Source organism: Hibiscus syriacus, unplaced genomic scaffold (genome assembly GCF_006381635.1).
Source record: "Hibiscus syriacus cultivar Baekdansim isolate YM2019G1 unplaced genomic scaffold, ASM638163v2 tig00006666_pilon, whole genome shotgun sequence".
Classification (NCBI taxonomy): domain Eukaryota; kingdom Viridiplantae; phylum Streptophyta; class Magnoliopsida; order Malvales; family Malvaceae; genus Hibiscus; species Hibiscus syriacus.
Genome location: NW_024062106.1, coordinates 6,488 through 19,457, shown reverse-complemented (window position 1 = coordinate 19,457; position 12,970 = coordinate 6,488).

Here is a 12,970-nt window from a genome sequence, read left to right as displayed (position 1 = left end):
CTGTTTGTGGATTCTTTTCAGTCCTAGAAGCAGATTGAACTGGAGAAATATCTAGAGAACTATATGTTGATATTTATTGTATTTCAAGGTTTCAAAATAAGGAAATATGTGGAATAATTCTAATAGTAATACTTGTTAAAAACAATGAAATTCTGTGTAAAACTCGTGTATTTCTGTTGTAGGTAGTGTTACATATTCATACAAGTAGTGGCCTTAACTTAAGAAACTTTTAAGCTAGGAAAGTAGTTAATTCTAAGGAATACACAATCCCTTAAAGTTATGGATTACAACTACTAAGGAATATTTACAGAATCCTATCTTAATTACTCATAATATTCCTAATTTAGGAACCTATTTTCTGACACTCCCCCTTAAGTTGGAGAGTGGATGTCTTCCATATTCGGCTTGCCTGCTAACTTCTGAAAAAGCTTACAGGTAGTCCCTTGGTAAGTATATCTGCAACTTGATCTCCAGTGGACACATAGGGAGTACAAATTAGCCCACTGTCGAATTTCTCTTTTATGAAATGTCTATCCACTTCAACATGTTTTGTCCTGTCATGTTGAACTGGATTATGAGCAATATTAATTGTTGATTTATTGTCACAGTACAACTTCATTGGACCTTCCCATTTAATCTTTAAATCTTCTAAAATAATCTTTAGCCACAACAATTCGCAGATTCCATGTGTCATTGCTCTAAACTCAGCCTTTGCACTGGATCTAGCCACAAAATTCTACTTCTTGCTTCTCCATGTCACTACATTTTCTCCCAAAAAAGTACAGTACCCTGAGGTTAATCTTCTATCAACCATTGATCTTGCATAGTCGACATCAATATAAGCTTCTAATGTCAAATTTCTTCCTTTTTTAAACAAAATTTCCCTGTTAGGTGTACCCTTTAAATACTGCAGAATTTGATTCACAACCCTTAGGTGTGTTTCTGAGTATACGCAAATAATGTGCAAGTATACACAATCGCTCAAGTAATATAATGATGAGTGAATATCGTCTCCACAGGGATTGGGTGAAATCACAAAAGTCTAACCAAAACAATGCACTATTCTATCTAAGTATAGTTAGTTTTGATATATACAAATGTCACGGCAATGTAAATGTGTATGCTGGTGGATATGAAGTGATGGTATGATGGTGTAGCAAATGGAAATGCAATGGGAATAATGGATGTTTAATGTTAAGTATGGTGAAATGTCAAGGCAATGAAAAATGGTAAAAACAGTACATAAAGATAAAATGAAAAGAAAATAATCCTCACGTGACAAGCTTCTAAGTGAATGAATGGTAGGGATTGATCTACGGATGCTAAACTTATTTCTCAAGTATATTTAAGCTAACTGGTCTTTACTTACTCGACAGGGCTTTCCTAAAGTGTTCTAAAGAACCTAACAGAATAGGATGCCAAGGCATCTGTTCTCACTCAACGATGTTGGACAGCCTACCCTATTGATAAAGAAACCCTTTTTAGTCGTTGAAATCCTATCCTAGTCTCTTCCGAGATCTAAGGGAATAGATTATAATACTCCTAGGCCGGTTCAAAGCCCCTTGAAAATATTATAACCCATTGCTTATGAGGATCTTATCTTGTGTTTCTTCCGAATACTTACAAGTATTTTTAGCTTAGGATTCTTCCGAATACCTAACCTTCATCTAAGAAATGGACATTTTCATGCCTCTTACAAGCCTAGATGGTGAAGCATTCATAAGCAAAGTAAATAAAGAACCAAAATAAACTTAAATATACCATTAAAAATAAAGTTCAAACAACTATTAAATCAACCACCACCAAATAAGTTAGTTCACGGTGGGGTTCAAAATATCCAAACACAAAGTCATGAAAATATTTGTTCCAACAACCCATAAATAAATATAAAATAGCAGCAAAAAGGGAAGTTGAGAAGAAGCCTTCGACGAGCCACCGGAGGTCTCCTCTCGGCCACCACGAACCACCTAGCTCGCTAGCTCCTTTCGGCGCCTAGCTTGCCACTCCTTGGAGCTTTATCAATGGAGGAATATCCCAAGGAAGAAGAAGGGAAAAGGAAAAATAAAAATCTGATTTTTGCTACAGTGTGCGTCTCTTTCTTTTTTTCTCCCCCATGAGGTGTCATATATAATAAAAAATATCTAGGGGTAATGATGAGATTGTTGGGTGCAAAATACCTCTCATATCCCTAGAATCACATGTTGGGCGTGAACCTTATCCTCCAAGTGGCAGTGGTCCTTCACGTGCAGAGACAGCTGTCCAGCGCCAGTTGTCCTTATGCAGAAATATATATATATATATATTTTTTTTCTGCGCTGGAAATGTCAAGGCATTTCAATCTGCTTTAGCAACGTGTGATACCGCGGCATTACTTCCCAAAGAATCATTTTTCTTGCTATTCCTTGCACACCACAAACAAACTGCACCTTTCCCTCAAACAGCACCATTAAGAAATAAAATAACACAACTACCACAAATGCACTATATGCAACTACATGATCCTAAAATGCCTAAAATGAACTTTTAAACAAACAAAAACTTAAGTGAAAAAAGCCTTAAAAGTAGCTTTTTTAGGAAGTTAACACACCCTCAAACTTAAGCTATTGCTTGTCCTCAAGCAATGGATAGCAGTTACATAAGCAGAATGTTATGGCAATTTTCTACAGTAGGGAAGTAGGACACAATTGAATTTCAACCCTCAGAAAAAAAAAGCTTCAACATGCTAGACTTATCAAGAATTCAAGTATGAAGGGTTGTGTGTTGAAGGTGGATTTCAAGAAGGCCTACTGAAGATACTAATTTTTTATCCATATTATTATTATTAATATTATTAATATTATTATTATTATTATTACTATTATCATTATTATTATTATCATTATTATTATTATTATTATTATTATTATTATTATTACTATTATTATTAAATATATTAAATACATATAAATATTATTAAAAATAAATAAATAATAAAAAATAATTGCAGGCCCAATTACAATTGGACCAGCCCAGTTACAAACCAACCAGAGCCGGTCCAAATCCAACCAGAAACCCTAAATATTTGGGTTTCCAGTTAGGGTTTCCTAACCCTAATCTAGCCAGCCGCCATCTTCAATCTCAACCGTTGGATCTGGTTTGATCCAACGGTCCACCAGTTGCCAGAGGAAACCCTAGGGTATCTATACCCTAGGGACACGTCCCAACGCCGCCGCTGCTGCTTCCAGAAGCCCTCACCGCCTCCGCCGCTGCCACGTCCCGAATGATGCTTCCAGAAGATCAACGCCAGCCGTCCATGCAAGGCTACGGGTGAGTCACCACTGGTAGTCCGGTGACTCACCGAGGCCCCCTCTTCGGACCGTTCTGAGACGAACACCGTGGTGGCTATAAAAGCCACCACCCATCTGCGAAAGAAAAAAAAGAAAAGGGAGACAAAAAACCAGGGACAGAGACAGAACCAAAAAAAAAAAAAAGGAAAATAGAGAGAGATATAAAACTACCACGATCCCAACAGAGCAAAAACAAAAACAGAAGGAAAAAGAGAGAGAAGCTTACCAAGGAAGCCTTGACCGTCGCCGGAAACACTGAACATCGCCGGAGAACCGAAAATACCGAAGGTATATTTATAGATCTGCTCCGATTGGGAGCCATTTAAGGAAAAGAACATCGGAACCGTCCTTAGGACGGTCCGATCTATCCAAGTATAAATAAATTTTCCGGCCACCGGATGCGGTGGCCGGCGGGGACACTCGCGGCGGCAACGGCTGCCGGATTCCCTCCGGTGAGGGAATCTAGAGAGAGGCCAGAGAGAATTCTCTCTCTCTCTCTCTCTTTCTGCTTAAAGAAAAAAAAAAAAGAAATGAAATGGCTGGCCCTTCGGCCAGCCGTTTGGACCATTTATAGTCCTTCCCGAACGACGTCGTTTCGGGAAGGACTATGCGCGTAATTACAAAATAGTTAAAACCCGTCCGTAGTCCTCCCAACTTGTAAATTTTATATTTTGGTCACTAAACTGAATTTATAATAATTTTAATTCAGTCTTTGAATTTTAATTTTGTTCATTTTAGTCCTTTTTATTAAAATAATATATTTAGGATAAATACAATTTAATCCCTTAATTTAATAAATAATTTTTTAATCCCTAGTTCATATTTTTAATTTAATTTATTATAAAATTCGAATTTTAGATAATTTTATTTTGGTCACTAAATTATTAAATTAGAAAATAAAATATTTAATCCCTATAATTTCATTAATTAGGAATTAGATTTAGTTTTATTTTAATTATAATTTTTATTTATTTTATATGTCTTCATTTATTTATTGTTTTTAAATATATTGTTTTAGTAGAATTTTTATTTTTGTTAAATATTTTTATTCATAAATATATATAATAGTAATTTTTAAATATTTTTTTAATATCGAAGAAAAGGACAGTCTTAATACAACTAGATGTCCTATTCTGATATTTTAAAATTAAAGTAAATAATATTATTTAAATTAATATTTATCAATATCAAAGAAAAGAGCTGTCTTAAGGCACCTAGAAGTTCTTTTCTGATATTTTTAAATAAATAAATAAATTTTTTATATAATTTTGAAAATAGAATTATAAATTAACTATTTTTGAATTTTAAAATTTAATAATAGAGACAATTTATAATTAAAAAGTACCAATTTTGGGCGTTGTAGGGTGCTAATCCTTCCCTAAACGTAACCGACCACGAATCCCTTTTTATTATTAAAAAGAACGAATTTTTGGTTATAAACGCAGATCAGTTCATCTTTTAAATATGTTTTCTTAAAAACTTTTTTTTAAAGATAATTTTTAGGTATTCGACCTACCTGACCCAAAGGCCGATGGCGACTCCCAAATTATTTTCAAAACCATTTATTCACATCAATTTCCCCGCCAGAATTATAATATTTCGTGCCCGGACGAAAACCGGTTACGACAGCTTGGCGACTCCACTGGGGACCTTTGGTCAAACTTTTAAAATCAATTATAAATTGTCTCTATTAGTCAAAAATTAAAAATTTATATATTTAATTTTTAATTCTTTCTTTCAAATTTTTATATTTTATATAATATTATATGTTTTATTTACAAGTATTTTATTTCAGTATTTATTTTTATGTCAAAGGTTGAACATTTCTCCTCACACACAACACTTGCATTGCATAACATGCTCTATAATTGAGTTGTCCCTTTTAAGTGGGAGTGAAAGCGACGTCTTCGTGAGAATTTATCTCCGTGTCAGACCTAGCAAGTAACTTTCGGGGTTCATACTCTATGTTTTCGTGAGAATTATTCTCCGTGTCCGGCATAGAGAAATGTATCCCCTCGAATTGAACTCGATCCACTTTAGTCTGTAATGGACTAGGATTGAGGGTTAGCAAGCCTAAGGAGGCACTAACATGGACAATCGGGTACCTTTATTCTTAGATCTGAAACCTTGCATAAAAAAACCTTAGAAACTCTTCCGATCCGAAGTCATGCCAAAATTTTGTCCAAAATAGGTGTACACACAGGAGAAATGAATTCTGTCTTTTCTGTTAATTTATTTATTGTTTAAATTACATGTTTATTTAAATTATTTAAATTCAGAAAAGCATGTTTAAATAAAGAATATTTATGTAAATGTTATTATTAAATTTCTTTATTATGTAACTAATTTATTTTTTTTGTGTGTTCTTTATTTTTCTGTTTGCATTGCATCATACAGGATAAAAGACATTGATCCTTGTGTTAATTATCTCATTGGAAAGCCTTCATCTATGGATAAAAAGTGTTCAAGTCAAATAATTCTAAACTCAGAAGTAAGACAGTGGGCTGAGGATTTACAAAGACAAGAAGGAGACAGTCTGCAGGATGATTATGTATCTGACTTGGCCAGTTATGCTTCAGTTTCACTAAAAAGAAATGATATGCAAGATTTGCGAAGCATTTGGGAAAGTTGGGATTCAAATAAAAAATTGCAGTTTTATCAGACTTACGGAGACATCCCATATTTGCTCTATTGTTGAAGTTGATGATGAATTACTCAGAGCCCTAGTTCAATTCTGGAATCCAGGGTACAATTGCTTCACTTTTAATAAGGAGGACTTGGTCCCTACTATTGAAGAATATACAACTTTGTTACATCTTGAAGGTGCTTTGGAGAATCGAATATTCAAGTCAATTAAAACTCAGCCCTTTCGAGTTAAATTAGCAAAGATTGCTGGGGTACGAGAAGAATGGGTAGCATCTCGTACAAAACAAAAAGGCGAAAGTGAAGGCATTGCTTGGACCAACATTAGAGAGCTTATTCAGAGTCATCCAGACGCTAAAGTACGATTCGATCTATTCTCTGGGTATATGGTATGGTCATATTCCCAAAAGTATTGGGATATGTTGAAGCTGCAGTGGTAGACTTATTTGAACAGCTACCGAAGAAGATTAATCCTGTTTCTGCCATCCTAGCAGAGACCTTCAGATCGTTAAATGCTTGCAGAAGGTTAGGAGGTGGACGATTCTCAGGGTGTACCCAGTTGTTATATGTTTGGATCGTAGTCATTTCTGGAAGACGGAAAAGGTTTCATACCGACGCTTCAATACAGATTATTCACCATTAAAGGAATTTCTGGAGCAGGAATGGCCAAAAGAAATTAAGAAAGAGATGTGGATTAATGCCTTTCGAAATCTGCAAAGCAATGACGTTGTTTGGCGAGCCCCGTGGCAAATACAAAGGGAATTCATTTACAGATGTGGTGATTACAACTGGATAATGCTGCTCGGATTATGGGGAGGAATTGGATATGCTCCACTTCTGGTTATAAGACAATATGAAGGTCGTCAATTTGTACCTGTCACTGTTGGATTACAGTCATCTGAGTTCGCATTCCACAGTAAAAATTATAAAAGAAACATCATGAAGCCGTTACAGCTTGGAAACAACTTTTTGTATTCGAGCTAAAGCAGCAAAAGAATGTTAACTCCTGATTATGAAGAATGGAGATCTGTCAGGAAAAACGAAAATATTCCTCTACCAGATCAAAATGAGGATATTTCTATGGAAGATCGCATTAAGGTGGTTTCATCAGAGATTGAAATCTTGAGAGCTGAGTTTGAAGCAGAAAGAGATGGCTGGTCGAAAGAGTTAGAGCAAATGAGACAAGATAAAGCTATGTTGGGGTGACATTGACTTTCATTCATCACAATGTGCAATGTTGAGAAAAAGAAAAGGTGAGGATGAGTACAGAGCCTTACAGAAAAATTACAGGAGTTATAAATCCCGAAAAGCATCAGGACCCAGTCAATTGACGGTACAGATGACCAGAGAATGAACATTGAGAAAAGGAGTTGAAGATCTAAAAGGAAAGAATAGCCGTCTACTCAAAAGCCTGGAAAAAGGAAAGCAAAAAATGGAAGATTTCGAGGTTGACAGAGAGAGCGAATTATAAAACACAAGGCTGAACACCGCGAGATCATGAATGAAATACAAAGAGAAAGGGATCGAGCCAAAATTTAGAAGAAATGAAATAACATCTTTGTTAAATTTGAAGGCGAGAAAAATAGCATTTCAAGGGATTTGAATCTGAAATGAACCAGTTGATTGCTGAACTTGAAGTCAGAGGCCAAAGATGGAAGAATCCAATTGAAAAGGAAAAATGGGAGCTGGAAAGGAAAAATTTCAACACCAGACTTGAGGTAGAGCAGGAGGTGGCTAGCAATTGGATGCAAAGATGCAGAAACAAAGATGTTCAAATCCAGAAGCTTAATCAAAGAACCAAGAAGCACGAACAACACTTGAAGAGGATCTGGATCAGTCTAGAAACAAAAACTCAGAGTTTAATGCTTACATTTTGCAACTTGAGGAATCATTGTTTCAAGAAAAGGTTCGTCTAGGACCTAATGATCTCAAAGAAAGTAATGAGGAAAATGCTTCACTACGAAGACGCATTAGAGATCTTGAAAAAATTCTGCACAATTGTCAAGTCAGAATCACTGAGTTAGAGCAAACTCTTGAAGGAACAACTGAACAATGGCAAAAGTCAACGTTCTATGTCGAAAGAAGTGAAGAAGAAGCAATATGGTGTTTGAGGCCATGGTACAAATGAGCGAGGTTGCCAGATATGTTGGGGAACTAGCTGTTGAAGCCGAATAATTGAGCATCAAGTTGATCCAGTTTCTAAGTGCGGAAAGAAGGTGTCATGGTTAATGAAAGAAATTATAGAGCTTAATAGGAAAGCTATGCCTTATCTGTAGTTATGAAATATTATAAAGAAACTTTTGTATGCCGATGAAAGTTCTTCTATGACAGTTAACTTTTTGGGATCAATGTTTTTACATACATGCATTTTGCATACATTCATCATTCATTTCATAATTTTCGCTATGAATTATTTTATTTAAGTTAAAGTTCATTAATTAAAATTTAAAAAATAATATTAAAGATTTTTCAATCGCAGTTACTCTGGCCAAAAGAGAAATACTACATCACTACGGTACTAGACAAGCTACTAAGAGAATATGGAGGATAAATACAGCGTATAGAGGAACAACATCATAAAGAACAAGAAATGAGAATGAAGTTGGAAAAAATTGAAGCCAGTATTGCAAATTCACAAGACAGTATGATGAAGAAGATAGGGACATGTTTAAAAGGCAGGCTATCAGTGGAAAAATGCATGAAAATCCTGTATCTTTCGACCAAGAACCCTATATCCTCTAGGTTTTTCACCAGAACCAATTTATCACTCTGGTACTACCCCTATACAAATCAATGCTCGTACATCTGCATTACAAGAAGCTAAACCACATGAAGATCAACAAGTGGATCCCGCATCTTCAAGCAAAATCCGCTTATATCAGATGTGAAAATAGGTGATCTTAATACTGAGCATTTGATCCCAGATTTGAATGAGCTGAATGAAACAAAAGTAAATGAAGAACTGACCAGACAGATCAAGAACTTAGAAGAACGAATGAAATCAGTGGAAATAACTGAATCATTCTATGGGTTTGATGCTAGTGAGTTAAGTTTGGTTCCAGACCTAATCCTCCCCATCAAGTTCAAAGCTCCCGAATTTGATAAATATGACGGTACTACATGCCCTTCATCCCACATTACTATGTTTTGTCGAAGAATGGCAGGATTGTGAAGGACGAGAAATTGTTAATTCACTGCTTCCAGGATAGTTTGACAGGACCGGCTTTAAAATGGTATACTCAATTGACCAAAGCCAACATTAGATCCTGGAAAGATTTGGCTAAAGCATTTTTAGAGCAGTACCGCCATGTGACAGACATGGTCCCTGATAGATGGACTCTCCAAAACTTGGAGAAAAAAATGAATGAAATTCAGACAGTATGCCCAGAGATGGCGTGACACTGCGGCTCAAGTTCAACCACCTTTGTCAGAAAAAGAGGCCACAGTAATGTTTGTCCATACATTGAAGGCTCCTTATCTAAACCATCTAATGGGGAATGCAACCAGAAATTTTGCAGATTTGGTCATTTCTGGAGAATTAATTGAAAATGTCTTGAAAAGTGGCAAGATTGAATCAAATGATGGGTCTAGTTCCAAAAGACCTACATACCGGAAAAAGGAAAATGAAGTCAACAATGCAAATTCTTACAGCAAGGATTCATCGAAAAGTGTTACAATAACCCAGCCAAGGGTTAAGAAAGAGGAAACAAACACTAATCGAGTAGAGTCCAGAGGATCTCGAAAGGAAAATGAAAGGTTATCTTTTACACCTTTACCACCATATGCAGAGATCTATGATTCGCTGTTAAAAGCAGATGTTATAAGGCCCTATCCTTTGGTTCCCATGCAACCACCATTCCCTCCTTGGTATGATACAAAGGCACTGTGTTTACCATGAAGGAATTACAGGACATTCTTTGAAAACTGTCTAGCATTCAAAAGGGTGGTTCAAAATTTGATCAACACTGGGAAGTTTAGAATTCAATACACCATCCGCATCAAGTCATCCATTGCCAAATCATGGAGATAAAAACGTGAATGCAATTCAGGAAGAACAGAAAGAAAGCAAACTGACATTTCTGAAATTAAATCTCCGTTTGTTTGGATATTCCAACAATTTTCTTTAGCCGGTATAATTCCACAACAATTCATGCCAAAGCAGAATGAAGGCAAGAATTATTGTGAATATCATCAGGAGAAAGGGCATAAAATTCAACTATGTCCTGAGTTTAGAAACTTGGTGCAAAAATTGATGAACAACAGAGAAATAGAATTCTTTGAAGAAGAACCCGGAAAAAAAGAAGATGATGTTGCTCATCAGAAGATTCTAAACCAAATCAAAGAATATGATCCTGTGATCATTAATGTGAAATCATCACGGCATTCCTACACCAATAAGGCCAAAAGTAGTTATCACCATTCCTCTACCATTTCCATACAAAGATACCCGCAGGGTACCTTGGAATTATACTACCAATGTTTCAGTGGTAGGAGGATTGTTTCTCTAGATAAAACAGAAGAGAAAATACAGAGTTTGAGTACCACATCGACGTCTGAAGCAGTGAGCGAGGTCGGTTTCTTTACAAGAAGTGGGAGATGTTACTCTCCCGAAACATCCAATGCTTCAGAACAAGTGAAAGCAAAAGGAAAAGCCATGGCAATACCTCAGAGGTATTTGAAGATGAATCCCTTCCAGCATTCAATGAACCTGTGACAGAAAAGCAAGCTCAAGAATTTTTGAAATTCTTGAAACATAGTGAGTATAGTGTGGTTGAACAACTACACAAACAACAGGCAAGAATTTCTATTCTTGATCTTTTGATGAATTCAGAAGCGCATAGGAATGCTTTGATAAAAATCCTCAATCAAACATTTATCCCCGAAGATATATCCCTCAATAAACTTGACAGAATTGTGGGACATATAGCCGCTGACAATTATAACGTTCACAGATGATGAATACCAGAAGGCGGAATGGGGTCAGTAAAAGCTTTGAACATCACGACACATTGTCATGGTCATGTGTTGCAGGAGTGATTGACAATGGATCCGCTCTCAACTTGATGCCCCTAGTTACACTTCAAAGAATGCCTCTGGATCAATCACATGAAGAGTTATCAGAATGTGGTACGAGCATTTGATGGTACTCAAAAAGAAGTGCTTGGGAAAATGGAAATACCTTGTTAATCGGCCCAGTCGTGTACAATATTGACTTTGTGGTGATGGACATCCCCCACATATAATTGTCTATTAGGGAGGCCATGGATTCATTCAGCAGGAGCCGTTTCCTTCTTCATTACATCAAAAATTGAAATTTGTTGTTGATAGACAACTAATATGCGTAGTGCTGAAGAAGAAATCATTGCGTCTGTAACAAGCGATGTTCCATATATCGACCAATGATGAGCTCTTGAATGCTCTTTTCGAGCTCTTGAATTTGTAAATGCAAACCTATATTGCGGAAGGAAGCAAAATTCCATATCCCAGATTGTCTGATTGCACCAAGATGACGGTACAACAAACTTAGGCATCGGAGCTAAAGCTGGGAGAGGTCTAGGAAAGAATCTTCAAGGAATTCAGTTCCTATCATTATAAAGATGAAAAAAGACCGTTTTGGGCTGGGATTTAAGCCCAATCTTCAGCAAAAGAACAAAGAGATGAAAAGAAGATGTGAAGAGAAAGGCAAAATTGAAAGGGGGAGAAATCCTTTGGAAACACATGTCTTTCCCACAGTTGAAGACCATATTCAGATCAGGGGGAACAATTAATGTGGAACAGCAGCTTGTGAAGCCTTTAAGAAGAAAAATTGACGAAAGATCAAGACATAGTTGAAGAAGCTATGAATGGATTATTTATCAACATCATAAATGACAACAAGACTGGCAAGTACTTGGATAGGATTCGACCATGTCTTCCTGGAGAACCCTCACCAATTGGACCACTGAAGATCTTCCTATAGTTTTTAATATTAATGCAGAGTAATATTCAGAACTAATCTTTATGTTTAGCTCAAAATATGAAAACTTTTTGTTATCTTGTAAAAGAAATTATGTTAAATATAAGAAATTTTCTTTAAAATTTTCAGATGGCAATCATTCTTTACATTTTCTTACATTTTTACATTTATTTATTTTCATAAATTTACTATATTCTTTCGGAAATGTTCGACTTAAATTTGCAGGTGTCACCATGTTAATAGCATGTTTATTCCTAAATTTAATCCAGTGATAATTTAGAGCAGCCATATGTCTGGAAGAAATCAATGGGTTGTGAGGATGAACTGGAATGTGATGTTCCTACTGAACTATTAAGATTGGTAGAAAAAGAAGACAAACAAATTCTACCCACAAAGAAGAGGTTAAGACTGTGAATTTGGGAACAATGAAGAAAGAAAAGAGGTGAAAATTGGTACTACTCTGACAGTCCAGATAAAACAAGAATTGATAAATCTCCTTCAAGAGTTCAAAGATATCTTTGCATGGTATTATCAAGATATGCCTGGTTTGAGCACAGATAGTGATACACAAGCTTCCAATCAATCCAGAATAAAACCGGTTCAACAAAAGCTCAGAAGAATGAGGCCAGAAATTGTTGCAAATCAAAGAAGAAGTGATGAACAAATCAATGCAGGTTTTCCTACAGGCATCTAAATACCCAGAATGGGTAGCCCAACATTGTTCCCGTACCTAAGAAAAATGGAAGTTCGAATGTGCGTGGATTACAGAGATCTCAACAAAGCTAGTCCGAAAGATAGTTTTCCCTTACCCCACATAGACACATTGGTGGACAATACTGCAGGGCATGCATGGTTTTCATTTATGGATGGCTTTTCAGGATATAATCAGATAAAAATGAATCCTGAAGACATGGAAAAAACAACATTTATAACCATGTGGGGCACATTCTGTTATAAAGTGATGCCATTTGGATTGAAAAATGCAGGGCAAACATATCAAAGAGCCATGGTAACTTTGTTTCATGACATGATGCACAAGAGATTG